The sequence below is a fragment of the Dendrobates tinctorius genome, unplaced genomic scaffold (genome assembly GCF_039654945.1).
Source record: "Dendrobates tinctorius isolate UK_male_01 unplaced genomic scaffold, ASM3965494v1 ptg000160l, whole genome shotgun sequence".
NCBI lineage: Eukaryota > Metazoa > Chordata > Amphibia > Anura > Dendrobatidae > Dendrobates > Dendrobates tinctorius.
In genome coordinates this window covers 8,553,897-8,564,665 of record NW_027361827.1, presented here as the reverse complement: position 1 = coordinate 8,564,665, position 10,769 = coordinate 8,553,897, and positions in this window count along the sequence as shown.

Below are 10,769 nucleotides of genomic sequence, written 5' to 3'. Positions count from 1 at the left end.
GGACCATGCATCTGTTGTGAGGTGCACCTTTCCTCTCACTGATTGCTTGAATGCATGGACAATGCAGTCTTTCACATGCAGGTGGAGGGCTGGGATGGCTTTTCGAGAAAAGAAGTGCCGAATGGGTAGGTCATAGCGTGGTACTGCGTAGGCCATGAGCTCGCGGAAAGCTTCGCTTTCAACCAACCAGTAGGGCATCATCTCTAACAAGATTAGTTTGGCAATGTGGGCATTCAAAACCAGTGTACGCAGATGAGAGGATGAGTACTTTCTTGTCCTACTCAGAGTCTCTGGTAGGGTGAGCTGGACTTGAGAGCTGCATATGGTGGAACTAGCGGTGGACATGGCGGACTGAGAGAGGGTTGGTGATGGTGTTGATGGTCTTGCTGATGGCCTAGATTCAGTCTTTTGTAGCAATAACATTGTGATTCCCTGACTGCTTTGGCCTTGCGACGACACCTCAATATTTGCTGCTGGTGGTGTGCTAACCGGTGGGCTTACAGTGGGGGAAGCGATGTAGCGTTGCTGACTACCTTCATTCGGAGCAGGTGCACATGTGGTACGTGAGGTTTTGTAGTCCGTCCACGCTTGCAAGTGCATGGTGGTTAAATGTCTAAGCATGCAACTGGTATTCAAATTTCTCAGATTTTTCCCTCGGCTAAAGGTCTTTGCGCACTTCTTACAGATAACCTTTGCCTGATCATTAGGATTTTGTTCAAAAAAGTGCCACACTGCACTCTTCCTACTATGGAAGACATTTTGAGGCCTTGCACACTGTGCTAATTTGACCATCTGGCCAAGCTGTCCTGCAACTCTTTTGTTTTTTGTAAATTGTTTTTGGACTACTACAGGCCTGCCAGATAACATGTTGTGATGTCGATGCCTGCTGCGGATCCTCCTCCTCCTCTTCTGAGCTATTGGCAGCAGCACCCTCTTCCCCCAATGGATGCCAATCTGGGTCAACAACTGGGTCATCCATCACCTCCTCTTCAATTTCTTGTGCACCTTCCTCTGTGTCACCGTGTAAGGTGGTATAGTATGCGGGAAGGGGCACCTGAGTTTCATCAGGGTCAGATTCTGGCTCAGTACACTGCGAGGACAATGTAGTTCTCTGAGTGAATGTACCAGCAGAAAAATCTAGCAGTGGCTGTGCATCAGTGCACTCCATGTCAGATTCATCTTGGACTGGGGAATTCACGATTTGACTTGATAACCTAGGCATGGTATGTGAAAAGAGCTCCATGGAGTAATCTGTAGTGTGGCCTGCCGCATCCTTCACTTTTGGTAGGCGTGAAGGACCCAAGGAAAGGTGTTGTTCCTAACAAGGAGCCTCCACTGAGGACTCAGTGCTTTTATTTTTTGAAACTTCAGAAGAGGAGGCGATAGAGCTGCAGGCTGTGTCAGCAATGTAAGCCAAAACTTGCTCCTGAAGCTCTGGCTTTAAAAGCGGTTTACCTACTCCCAGAAAAGGGAGCCTTCGAGGCCTTGTGGAGCCAGACGATGATGCAGGCTCAACACCTCCTGCCTTAGGTGCTATCGTGCTTTTGCCACTACCAGCAGATGCACCACCACCACCATCAGTACCAGCTGGCAACCCCCACCCACTTCCATGGCCTCTTCCACCATACTTCCTCATTTTTGGAAAAATGTACCCAAGATACCACCAGCTATATGGTACTGTAAAACAAGGCACAAGTTGTGTATATAGTATTGGGGAGAATTGGAAGCTCCCTAGAGATTTTAGGTGGCTGACAATGATGCTCTCAGTCCAAGTATGGCAGCAGGCAGCCTAATGAGCAGGACTGCTGCACACAAAAGTGTGGAAAAATGAACGCTTGGTAACTGCAGAAAAGAGGAAGAAAAGTATTTTTGCTTTTAAAAAAGCAGTTTACACAGCAGTGTGCAAACAGCAATGCAGCTATCAGGGAGCCTTATAAGGCAGCCTAATAACCAACAGAGCTGATGCACAAAAATATAGCCTCCCCTGTCACTGCACACAAACTGTTGTGTTGTACAGTGGAAATCGCTACCAGCAGAAGCAGTTTTTTTGTTCTTCTTCCCTGCCTAACGCTCTCCCTTATTCAGAATCAGCAGCTGCAACCTCTCCCTAATGCTAAGATCAGCAAAAGTAAGATGGCGGTCGGCGTGCACGCCCTTTTATAGCTCCTGTGATGCCACACAAAGCAAGCCAATCACTTGCATGCCCTTCTCAAAGATGGTGGTGACCGATGCCCATGTCATCGTGTTGCCCACAAGGTGTGTCCTCCATCATTGGCTGAAAAAGGCCGCTGGAAGCATAATTTGAAACGCGACTTTGGCGCTCTGGTCGCCGACCTTGTGGCCAACCTCACACTATGGTCGGGTTTCATTTCATGAAACCCGACTTCAGCGAAAGTCGGCGACTTATGAATTTGACCGATCCGTTTCGCTCAACTCTAGTTACTACTTCAGCCTTTTCTTTGCCAGGATGAACAACCATTTCTGCTGAAGCATTGTCAGTTTAATCAGATTCTACAAGGTTATTACTCCTTTCCAACACTTGCCTTGAATGAACAGTGAAGAACTCATCCAATTTTCTTGTCTTCGCTATCTCTTCTGTTGATTTCTTTGTTGCTTCTTTTGCCTTACGTCTCTTAGAAGCCCCAGACTCCCAAATTTTTGTGCAATGTCTGTACCTATCTCTTTCACGATTGTCCATGATGGCAATCTAAAAGTAGCAAAATGACCTTGTCAACTCTTGAAGTCCTGAAAGGGAGTTAAAGATTAAAATATGTACTTATGTATGTATGTCTGAGGTAGCGCTGTCATTCAGATAGGGGATTCTCGCTTAGCCGCCACAAAACCAGATCCAGTACGGGTTTTCATAAAGCAGTATACTCCATGAGGTTTATTCATCATCATAAACCAAAGCAATATGCAACAGCATAAAAACAGCAGAGCGTCCATTATAGCTTCACTCTGTAAACCCTGTGTTCACACAGGTTGTACAATGTCCAGCATACAGGCTCTCTTAGCCTCGTTTATCTCCTCATGGCTGCTTCAGCTTACTGCAGACGTTCATTCCCTCCCCTGGGAACTCTCAGACACGTGCAGCCATTCACCACAGCCACTCCACAGGCTGTTAGCCAGGAAGCTCCATCTCAGTGGGACCTTCCACACTGGACCAACCGGGTCCCAGCATTCACTACATGTGACCTACCCTGGCCACATTATATGGTCCATAGCCAAGCCCACCGGGTCACATGACTATGACCTCATCACAGGTCCTTAAATCACTCACACTCTTTACAACAGTGTTCTTTAAACACACCCCTTGGGTGTGCTTGTAGGTAACTACTCCCTGACACATTGAACCAGCACCTCAGCAGTATCACTGCTGATCAACACATAAGTCTCCATCCCAAAGCCACCCACTTTGAGATAAATAACGGCCATTCAGTATTCTGCCATTCATCCTTTCTCCTTTGACATCCACACAGCGCCCCCTAGCGGACTCAGTGGTTACTAAACCACATACCTCCCCCTCTGTTCAAACTTGTGGGGTTGAACACACAACATTACACCAGGGTCTCGCGACCGGGCACTCAGTACACCTTGCCCCACAGGTTGAGAGAACTGTCTCCATCTGTCATATGACCTCCCCCGCCTCCAGCAGTCAGAATATCGGTCATTGGCTTTGACCCTCCAGTCACGGTCTGTCTGCGTCATCAGACACTGGTTAGTCACCATCCTTTCTCTATCTAAGCGTCTTGTAACAAATGGTACCCCACCACATCTAAGTTTACTTTTCAGTGCATTAACCTCACAGTTCTTTGCATCTGCTGTCTCTGTAGCAACCTCCAGTTCACACTGTAATCTACGGTGCAACGTATTGGCACGTTGAGCCTCTTTCTCTGCTTCTTCCACCTGGTGTTTCAACTGTTTCAGACGCACATCATTTCCCTCCGCCAGGTCTTTGTACTGCTCAGAATTACGCCTTTCATCACCCATTTGCCTTAGTACAACCTTCAGTTTTTTCTCCGTACGACGTACTTGTTTGCTAGCAGATTGTCGCACTTTAATTTCTGTATCAGGCTGTTTCTCCAGTAGTGCAACCTTTGCTTCTAAGTCCTTATTCTGGCGAACTAATTGCTGACGGGCATTCTGATTCTTCTGAGCCTTACTACGTTCTGTCTTCAGATCAGCATCCATCTGGTCCACCTGAAGTGTGGCCTTTCTCAGCTTGTCATTGGCTAATTCAACGTTGCCGTGTTCTTCTTCCACTTCTTCAAGCTCAACAATGCGAGACTCTAACCGCCTCTTTTCTTCCAAAGCCAGGTGACCTTTGCGCTCAAAGACTTCTTTCTCTAGCTCATCCAGTCTGTGCTCCCTTTCTCTCTCAGAGCCACAGTCACCCCTAGAGTCTGAGTCACGCCGATCATCCGAGTCAACCCTCCAGTCACCATTTAACCGTGTGTCCACTTCAGTCATCTCATCTCCCAGCCCACCATCTGTCTTGTCACTACACGTCAGGTCCTTCAGTTGGGCAGATGTACTTCTTTTCCCGGTCAGTTCTACCTATGACCTGTCCACGTCAGGAGCCGTCACTGTCTCAGTGTCTGCTGGCCCCACAGTCGAAATGTCTCCATCGTCCGATCATACATCATCAAACAAAATAAAGTCCCGGCCTGACTCCAAGGCATAGACTAAGTCCCTGGTATCCCGCCCCCTTGGCAGACACCACCTTTGGTCCCCTCAAACATTACTCGGTCTACTGCATAGTTCACCGTGACCCCATGTTTACAGCGAACCCTGGCGTTTTTCTCGGTAAGTGATAATGAGCGGAGTTCCTGTCATAGTCACCTGATTCTCCGCGTCCTGTCTACCAGAGACTCCTTCCTGGTGCTACATCACGGTACACACCTGTGGCCCGTCATTATCCGGAAAATACATGCCACACTCCTCAAAACTCATACAGACACAGTGCAGTTCCCCAGACATACCCACTGAGGCAACCAGTGCTGTCATTTCCTGAACCACCTCAATTTGGGTCACCGCCCCCTTCTGGGACTCCACCCCCTTTTGGGCTACCACCCTGATTTGGGTCACCGACCCCTTCTTCGACTCCACCCCCTTTTGGGTCACCGCCCCCCACTAGGACTCCACTTCTTTTTGGGTTACCACCCCAATTTCGGTCACCGCCCCCTTCTGGGACTCCACCTCCTTTCGGGCTACCACCCCGATTGGGCCACCGCCTCCTTTCAGGATTTTCCCATGTCCGTTATACCGGCCTCCTTAGACCACAGTTCACACAACACAGTTTGTCTCTTTTAAAGATACCACACAAGTCCTTGTTGGCGCCACCTCAGCTCCTGCTGTCACCGATCACCAACACCTCCGGCTGCTGTTCACACACGGCTGCTGTTCACACACAGCTGCTGGTGTCACCTTTGTAACCCCGCCGAGTTACAGCAAGCCGCTTGTCACCTTCATAACCCCGCCGAGTTACAGCAAGCCGCTTGTCACCTTCTTGACTCCCACTGAGCCACCGCAGGCTGAGTTGAGAAAAGAAGAAAAAAAAAAACACACCACAAAACTCACGTGTCCTGTTTGTGTGCTATTCAGGACGTACCGTCTCCGCCTGAGACCATCCAACACACAGGGTGCACCGGGTGCTATTCAGGGAGCAGCCCTCCTCCCAGGGTTTCCCAACACACCGGCCTCACCAGGTCCAGGGGCTCAGCGGGTGCTCTTCAGGACCTCCGTCTCTGCCTGAGACTGCCCAACACTCACACCTCACCAGGTCCAAGGTCATACCACGTGCTCCAGGGAGTTGATTCTTCTCCTAGAATCTCCCAACACTGACCCTCCAGGACCTTGCTCACTGAACCCTCCAGGTACACCGTCTTACTCACTGACCCAGGTCAGTACCACACGAACACCTGTCCGTTACCTGTGTCGGCCACACAGGTCCTCGAGTACCTCTTCTCCACAGAGGCACCCTATAGCAATCACCAGTGTCTTGCTCACTGACCCCGGTCAGTACAACACGGCTTTCACGGCCGTCACCTGCTGGCCTCGCAGGTTCTCGGACCCCTCTACCGCAGAGGTGTCCTATAAGTCTCTTTCTCATGGGGAAATGGCCGCACTGGGCTCACCGATCCGGACAGTGCCTTACTCACTAGGCCGCCTCATGGTTCCAGAACCACAGCCAGGCAGTGGCTTCCCCAACCATCAGCCCTCCTGGCTTAGTGCTGCCCTTAGCAACCGACTTTGCAGTCCTCTTCCGTTGCTCCCAGCAACAAGGCTACAACAGTGCCCATTGCTTTCTCCACCAATTGTGAGGTAGCGCTGTCATTCAGATAGGGGATTCTAGCTAAGCCGCCACAAAACCAGATCCAGCACGGGTTTTCATAAAACAGTATAGTCCATGAGGTTTATTCATCATCATAAACCAAAGCAATATGCAACAGCATATAAACAGCAGAGCGTCCATTATAGCTTCACTCTGTAAACCCTGTGTTCACACAGGTTGTACAAGGTCCAGCATACAGGCTCTCTTAGCCTCGTTTATCTCACCCACGTCCGGGTCTCCTCATGGCTGCTTCAGCTTACTGCAGACGTTCATTCCCTCCCCTGGGAACTCTCAGACACATGCAGCCATTCACCACAGGCACTCCACAGGCTGTTAGCCAGGCAGCTCCATCTCAGCGGGACCTTCCACACTGGACCAACTGGGTCCCAGCATTCACTACATGTGACCTACCCTTGCCACATTATATGGTCCATAGCCACGCCCACCGGGTCACATGACTATGACTTCATCACAGGTCCTTCAACCACTCACACTCTTTAGAACAGTGTTCTTTAAACACACCCCCTGGGTGGGTTTGCAGGTAACTAGTCTCTGACACTTTGAACCAGCACCTCAGCAGTATCACTGCTGATCAACACATAAGTCTGCATCCCAAAGCCACCCACTTTGAGATATATAACGGCCATTCAGTATTCTGCCATTCATCCTTTCTCCTGGGACATCCACACAGCACCCCCTAGCGGACTCAGTGGTTACTACACCACAATGTATATTGTAGAAATTTAGGCTGTCTATATCAAAGACTGCTGCTGGGCTCTATATGTTAGAGGCTTCTGCTTGACTGTATATGTATGAGAGGCTCCTGCTGGGCTATATATATATATATATATATATGAGGGGCTGCTGCTGGGCTGTATATATATATGAGGGGCTGCTGCTGGGCTGTATATATTAGAAGCTGCTGCTGGGCTGTATATATATGAGAGACTGCTGCCAGGCTGTATATATCAGAGGCTGTTTACCTGGCTGTATATGTCAGAGCCTGAGGGGCTGTATAAAGTGTATAAACAGCACTATATGTGAACAGGTCCACACTATATACATATAGTACACACAGACACGCTGTAATGCAGGATATAGTGTGGACCTGTATATACAGTATGGTACTGTGTAGGACAGGAGCTGCAAGAAAGATACACAGACAGACACACACTCACACACAGACAGAGATCATACTCACCTATCGTGACACTGTGAAGACTGAACCACTTCACTCTGGATCTTCAGTGACTGAAGATCCAGAGTGAAGTCTTGCCGCACTCCACGGTGGAGAATCCTCTTCTCACGCCGACAACGTGGCTCGGCCTCCTTCATCGAAGGTAGCTGAACTGGACAAACTCTCATCTGATCTAATCCGAGGGAGCTATATAGCTGAATAGTAGCATGGTGCGCCAAGAAGCTTCTGTTGGGATCGGAGAAGGCTGCCGCATGCCATAAGCTAAGCATTAGGTACAGGTATTGAGGAAGTCTGGCTAGCCAGGTCAGTGGATGCTGACGCAGGTGCCATGACTCTGCCGCTATGCACCAGCCACTGAGATGTAGGACCTTAGCCAGGTCCCTACACTTTCAATAGTTTCTCTTTTGTTAAATAATGTTCCTTATCATTAGAAATGGTTCACAGCAAAGAGAGACGTGTATTTTACATGTTATGAGATATTTATCCCTATATTGGTGGGAGGCCCCCATTTGGTGGGTGGCCCAGTGCCCGGGCCTCTTGGGCCCCCCCTAAATCCAGGCCTGCAGGTCAGCTGTTTGTCTGACAGGAATCAAGGGAAGAAATGCAGCTATGGAGTTAAGGTCCCGTTACATTTAGCGATGCACCAGCGATCCTGACAACGATACGACCCGGTCAGGATCGCTGGTGAATCGCTAAATGGTCGCTAGTAAGCTGCCAAACAGGCAGATCTCACCAGCGACTCAGCGATGCTCGGTGGTCGTTACTTACCTGTCAGATGGCAGCAATGATGACGACTTCTGCCTGCGTCCATGCATCGCTCGTCGGCGCCAGCAAGACTCCAGCGAGACTCCAGCGAGAAGAAAATGGCCCAGGACGTTCTCACGCGATCAGCGATATCCAGCGGGGGGCCAGTCGGAGGTAAGTTAGTGTGTAGAAACTTAGCACTCAACTTAAGTATAAACAAGGCGGATTTATTGTAGTATGAAGGAAAACGTTTCAGTCAATAAATGACCTTCTTCAGTTAAGTGTATATGCTAGATATCTTGCAATAGGATATGCACCTATTGAATAGCTTGTTGTGCTCAATCTTGGGACATATTGTCCTCAGTCTTGGCTGGTAAACTTAATTAGAAGTGAAACAGGGGCATACATGCCTCCAGATGCGGGATCCACCGCAAATCTCAGATATATGCTAGATTTCCTATTGCAAGATATCTAGCATATACACGAAACTGAAGAAGGTCATTTATTGACCGAAACGTTTTCCTTCATACTACAATAAATCCGCCTTGTTTATACTTAAGTTGAGAGCTACGTTTCTACACACTAACTATACGGTTAGGGAACCTAACTTTAGCACCACCCTCCAGTTGTGCTTACGGTGTTTTGTTTCACGGTCGGAGGTAAGTGTCACATGTAGCGAGATCGCTAGCGATATCACTGTAGCGTCACAAAATCGGTGACGCTATGTGTAAAAGGCCCTTTAATCTCTCAGCTTCTGAAGAGAGCGGGGGAGGAGGGGGGCGAACAGTGGCTTAGGAATTGTCTGGCTTTACAGACTGCTCCCTCTGCTGCACAAGATGCTGTGTCTGTGACTCGCCCCAGAGGTCGTGAGGTACTCAGCGCCGGGCCCGTGGACTTCAATGGGAAATGTCACAGTGGCTGTGACCCAGTCCGTGGCCTCAGGCGGTCATGTAAAAGGGGTTGAGATGAATGGGGATAAAGTCTATGAAGTGAATCGTGACACCACCTGAGGTTTCTGGTCAGGTTAACCAGCGCTGCAGTGTTGCTTCTCTGGGACAGATGTTGGATGCAGCTGAGATGTTAAAGCTCTCCACAGGTAGGGTTGTAGTCCCAGGGCAGTAGTGAAGAGTTGGTAGATGTTAAGGTGGTGTGGAGCGGAGGATGTAGCAAAGCCGGGTGGGAGGTGCAGGAAGAAAGTGGAGGACACAGGGGCGTGTAGTTCCAAAGGCTTTACTCACAGTTCTCGCGATACAGAGACCTGCTTCGGTGCTGTGTACTCCGGGTGAGGAGTCCAGCCAACTTCCAGATAGGATGAAGTGCACCTTCCCAGCTCTCCCTGTCAGTTTGTTCCTTCCCTGGCCGTCTAGAAACTATACGCTGCTTAACTCCTTCTTCCACTCCAGCGCTTCACAATTAGCGTTCCAGGCCAGCAGCTGCGAATCCTGTTCGGGCAATGCCTCATCGTTGCCGTGACTCTATATAGCTATAGCCGCCTTTCTGGTCAGACTAACTGTGGAAGGGGCGATGGTTCATAAAGTAACCAAAGCTGTCGGCTTGATAGTGGCACCCTGAGGAATGTGTCATGATCTGCTGAGTTCATGGGATCAGGTAGTTTAGAGGTTAATCTGGACAGCCTCACTCTGAGATTCTGGAGGCTTTTTATAGCCTCATTTTGGGCTCACTCCTTGTCGCTTATACTCAGACCTTGGCCGAGTGTGTGACCCTGGTGTGCTTAGTGATTGTGATACTTTATGCTTGTTTGGTTTTGATCCGCTTCTGTCCCTGTTACGAGTTCTGCCTGTCCCCTTTGTACTACTTTGCTATCTCGGTGTATGATTCTTTGCTTACGCTCTGACTATTCTCTGTCTGTTCCTCTGGTACCGTGCCGCCCTCTCCGTGTATGACCCCTCATTTGCTGACCTGAGTTTCCCTAGCCTGTACTCCAGAATTCCTGTAATAGAATCCTACAGTCATCTCCTGCAACAGGACGCTAAGCCACGCCCCCTGTAGTCACATGATCGTAGGTCCTTGTACTTCTTTCTATCTTCAGTATCGCAGGTCCTGTTGTCTGAACTTTCCCTGTAGCTTCGGACCCCCGTAGTCTGGGTGAGCTACCCTGCTCAGCCACGGCAGTCCGCCAGCACTGACAGGATCCTGATAAATGCGATCTAGGCTAGGGGCCATTCCCTTTGCGACCAGTCCGGTTCCTTCCTCCACCTGACAGCCGTCAGCGTGGAACGGGACCCACAGGATGACTTTCCAACCGTGTCCCTGGAAGAGCCGATTTTCCCTCTGAAGAATCTGCTGTTTGTCCAAAACGTCTGGCAACTCGAGGCAGGAGCTGCTCCAGACCCGTCCTTATTTCCTCCCTAAGAGGGGACTCAACCTACTTCAGCCTAGGATTCTCCCTCCAAAACTATGCTCCGCCCACCTCCCTGCACTCTTCGTGTTCCAAGCAGGGAGCCATAAAGGTGCTTTGCTACACTACTGGTG